Source organism: Schistocerca piceifrons, chromosome 5 (assembly GCF_021461385.2).
Source record: "Schistocerca piceifrons isolate TAMUIC-IGC-003096 chromosome 5, iqSchPice1.1, whole genome shotgun sequence".
Classification (NCBI taxonomy): Eukaryota; Metazoa; Arthropoda; class Insecta; order Orthoptera; family Acrididae; genus Schistocerca; species Schistocerca piceifrons.
Window position 1 is genome coordinate 291,459,613 of NC_060142.1, and position 5,222 is coordinate 291,464,834.

Genomic DNA, 5,222 nt, shown 5'->3' on the forward strand with positions numbered 1-5,222 from the left:
TGGTTCCACACATGTTCAGTTGAGGAGAGATCTAGAGACATTTGTGGCCATGAGAGTACTTCAACATCGGCCGGCCGCGGTGGCCGTGCGGTTCTAGGCGCTGCAGTCGGGAACCGCGGGACTGCTACGGTCGCAGGTTCGAATCCTGCCTCGGGCATGGATGTGTGTGATGTCTTTAGGTTTAAGTAGTTCTAAGTTCTAGGAGCCTGATGACCTAAGATGTCAAGTCCCATAGTGCTCAGAGCCATTTGAACCAGTACTTCAACATCACGCAGATAGTTCACAGAGGCACGAGGCATGGGTGGACGAGCATTGTCTTGCTGAAAAATGACACTACTATACTGATATGCTGGCAATAGTGACAATTTAGGGGGGAGGGGGGGGGGAATAGGCTGAAGATGTGAAGTTTGTGTTGGAGAGGGCATTTGACTTAGGTAGTTCGTGCAGCAATGTTAACCATAATGCTGCGGTGGTGTATTGGTCAGCAATTCTGCCTCTTAAACAAGGAGACATGGTTTCGAGTTCGGTCGTGTCAGAAGTTTTAATTCACTTCTTCAGCTTCCAACATGATCGTAGATACATATGAGACTTAAATGTCTCGGGAAAATTTAATTATAAGAAATTAGGAGACCGCAGGATGCCCATGACTTACTGTTGTGCCGTCAGAGTTTTCTCAGTCGCTACCAGCCATGGGCTGAGGTCATACGTGATAGCTTCTCACACTATGACGCCAAGAGTAATACTGCAATACACTGAAAGAATGGGACGTATACCAAGGTCGCTGCCCTCCTGAATAGTGCAGAACGCGATACATTTAAGAAGACAAAGGTAGTCCAGTCCTTGTTCTCGAGTGTCAGGCGCAAATGTAACGGTGTTATTGTGTGCTTAGTGCAGAATTTGGCAACCCTCCTATGTGTCGGTCACGCGTGATCGGCTGTAACCTGGATGAAGAGTATACCTGCACTTGCAGATCTGGATTTTGAAAGATTCGACCAGCCGGGCAAATGGACATCGACATCGAGACGTATTTCAAACTCCGTCACTTGCTGATAATGGTCTCACGGCATCTCCGTGGTCACTCTACAGTCTGCCGCCGTTCACGCCTCTTATCCTACCAGACCTGGTAACAACATAAAACACAAAGAATTGCAACAGATTATTTGTACACTATGCGGAGGCATTGAATAGAATTGGGGAGAAGAGGAGTTTGTGGCACAACTTGACAAGAAGAAGGGACCGGTTGGACGGACATGTTCTGAGGCATCAAGGATCACAAATTTGGTATTTGAGGGCTGCGTGAAGGGTAAAAATCGTAGAGGAAGACCAAGAGATGAGTACACTAAACAGATTCAGAAGGATGTAGGTTGCAGTTAGTACTGGGAGATGAAGAAGCTTGCACAGGATAGAGTAGCATGGAGAGCTGCATCAAACCAGTCTCAGGACTGAAGACAAACAACAACAACAACAACAACATGCGATCAAAGGTATCCGGACACCTGGCTGGAAATGGCTTGCAAGTTCGTGGCGCCCTCCATCGGTAATGCTGGAATTCAATATAGTGTTGGCCCACCCTTAGCCTTAATGACACCTTCCGCTCTCGCAGGCACACGTTCAATCAGATGCTGGAAGGTTTCTTGGGGAATGGCAGCACTTTTTCACGGAGTGCTGCACTGAGGAGAGGTATCGATGTCAGTCGGTGAGGCCTGCTCGAAGTCGGTGTTCCAAAACATCCCAAAGTTGTTCTATACGATTCAGGTCAGGACTATGTGCAGTCCAGTCCATTACAGGGATGTTACTGTCGTGTATCCACTCCGCTACAGGCCGTGCATTATGAACAGGTGCTCGATCGTGTTGAAAGATGCAATAGCCATCCCTGAAATGCTCTTCAACAGTGCGCAGCAAGAAGGTGTCTGAAACATCAATGTAGGCCTGTGCCGTCGTAGTGCCACGCACAACAAGAGTTGCAATCCCCCTTGTTCAAAAATACGACCACACCATAATACCACCGCCTTCGAATTGTTCTGTTGGCACTACACACGCTGGCAGATGACGTTCACCGGGCATTCGCCACACCCACACCCTGCCATCGGATCGCCACATTGTGTACCGTGATTCGTCAACCCACACAACGTGTTTTCACTGTTCAGTCATCTAATGTTTACGCTCATTACTTCAAGCGAGGCGTCGTTTGGCATTTACATGCCGCTCGACCATGAAATCCAAGTTTTCACACCTCCCGCCTAACTGTCATAGAACTTGCAGTGGATCCTGATGCAGTTTGAAATTCCTGTGTGATGGTCTGGATAGATGTCTGCCTATTACACATTATGACCCTCTGCCACTGACGGCGCTCTCTGTCAGTTAACAGCCGAGGTCGGCCTGTACGCTTTTGTACTGTACGTGTCCCTTCACGTTTCCGCTTCACTGTCACATCGGAAAAAGTGGACCTAGGGATGCTAAGGAGTTTGGAAATATCGAATACAGACGTATGACACAAGTGACACCCAATCATATGACCACGTTCGGAGCCGTGAACTCCGCGGAGCGCCCCATTCTGCTCTCTCACGGTGTCTAATGACTCCTGAAGTCGCCGATATGCAGTACCTGGCAGTAGGTGGTAGCACAATGCACCTGATATGAAAAACGTATGATTTTGGGGGTCTCCGGGTACTTTTGATCACATAGTTTATACTTGCCAACAGCTAGTACGTGCAGGAAGTTAAGCCGTTGGCACACGGACCGTGCTGTCGAACGTCAACGTTGAGCGTGCTGAGTTCAACGTGCTGCTGAACGCTCAGAAACGATACGACATGTGCATACGGAACGTGGGCCCCGGTGTGGTATACGCGATCTCAACGCACTCCAGCGGCAGTTGTGGGATGTGTCTAGTTCGTCACACCGTTTACTAAACGGGCCTGCGTAAAATTCACACGTTAGTTCTATTAAAACCCACATTTCCTCCATAGTCCAGATGCTAGTCACGTTGTTCGATATGTTATATACACTAATAAAAATTCAGTATCGATGTACATGTTTTAAGACAAAAAGGAAAGTACCACGTCCAATCAATAAGCACATAGGCTAATAGAAGTTCCATTACAGACAATGTGATATAAATTTGCAGTAGTTCTCCACATTATTTCATCATTCCCGAATTTTAGTAAAACCCTAAGGTCATTCTTACCTGATCGCTGTTCCTACCCAGTAGCAGAATCTTTGCAACATTTTAATTACGAAAGTTAAAAGGTAAAGGAGCAAAATAATTTTATAGAAGTAGCTCAAGCTGTTTTGTAGATTATGCCAATTGAACAAAGTCACTCCTCAAAAGAAGGTGAACTTATAATTAAATAACATCAAATATTATATATCAAATATTATAGTATATACACATATTAAACTAATAATGAAGCATCAGAACGTATTAAAAACGCGATTATTAGGGGAAAAAATTATGACGTGGCGAGAAGCGAACCACCACCGTATCACGCTTCTCGTTGTGAATACTTGACGTTACTCACTAAGCTTGCTATTTCTTAATCTACTTTGTTGGTTGAATTTGTTCGGGACGGACATCCGATGACACCGTTCACTCAGTTCTTTTATTGGGGAGGGTAGTTAACCCACTGACCGAACACGCTGACCTACCGTGCTGGCTACGCTAAACCGACGACAAATCATTACTGACGAATCCTAGCATCTCACGACTTGCTAAAAGATTTAATCGTAGCTATGTCACTAATTGAAATTAAATTGTACCAAGAGAAATGCGGTTTTGGTGAATCCTTAGTGTGTCGTTGCCTTCAAATGGCATACTGTCATAATACGCAAGTTACAATAATTCTTTTGCCACGAATATGATGTTTCTAATTATTTTCTTGCAACGAATCACAAAGTTAACAACGGGTTTTCGAGTAAATTTCAATTTGCTGGTGTTCAGAAACAGTATATATACGGATAGGCTTGAACTGAATGCCAATATGGCACTCTGTGCTGAAGGGAGATGGCATGCATGTGACGTAGGTAGCGTTGTGCCATCTCAATGGTCAACGCTCAGACGCACGCTCAGAATATGTGACATGCTAGATATTCCTCTGCACGTTCGGAAAGACTTCCGAACATGCTATTCCACGCTGAGACGTCAGAAAATCGGCACGCTCAACGTTCAACGTTCGGATGCACAGTCCGTGTGCCGAAGCCTTTACATTGATGTCTGACATGTCTTATGGTTGCCTCACTTTTTGTGTCGGGCAGTGCACTTCAGACGGTAACTTTTTCCTTGTGCAACGATGCTGCTGTTACCGAAAAGCATTGACGCTCATGACAGCAGATATCCATCCTGTTGTTGTTGTTGTTGTTGTGGTCTTCAGTCCAGAGACTGGTTTGATGCAGCTCTCCATGCTACTCAATCCTGTGCACGCTTCTTCATCTCCCAGTAACTACTGCAACCTACATCCTTCTGAATCTGTTTAGTGTATTCATCTCTTTGTCTCCCTCTACGAATTTTACCCTCCACGCTGCCCTCCAATACTAAACTGGTGATCCCTTGATACCTCAGAATATGTCCTACCAACCGATCCCTTCTTCTAGTCAAGCTGTGCCACAAATTTCTCTTCTCTCCAATTCTATTCAATACCTCCTCATTAGTTATGTGATCTACCCATCTAATCTTCAGCATTCTTCTGTAGCACCACACTTCGAAAGCTTCTATTCTTTTCTTGTCTAAACTATTTATCGTCCATGTTTCACTTTCATGCATGGCTACACTCCATACAAATACTTTCAGAAACGACTTCCTGACACTTAAATCTATACTTGATGTTAACAAAGTACTCTTCTTCAGAAACGCTTTCCTTGCCATTGCCAGTCTACATTTTATATCCTCTCTACTTCGACCATCATCAGTTATTTTGATCCCCAAACAGCAAAACTCATTTACTACTTTAAGCGTCTCATACCCATCATACCACATTGTAAAAGATGTTATTGTAACTGCAGAAATTTTATTGGCTTGTGTGGATATTCAATTACTCGGTGCAGAATTTCCCTGATGTAAAACAGTAGATCACAAGAACCTCTGTTATTTTCTATATATTACAACCACCGGTGCTGTGTCAAGCGTAAGATGTGCAGAACACGCAGTTCAAGAACAAAGAGAGCTTGACAATGTACTGAATGGAGAACAGGTCGAAGAAAGCTCAAGGTACACTGACAACAATAGTTGG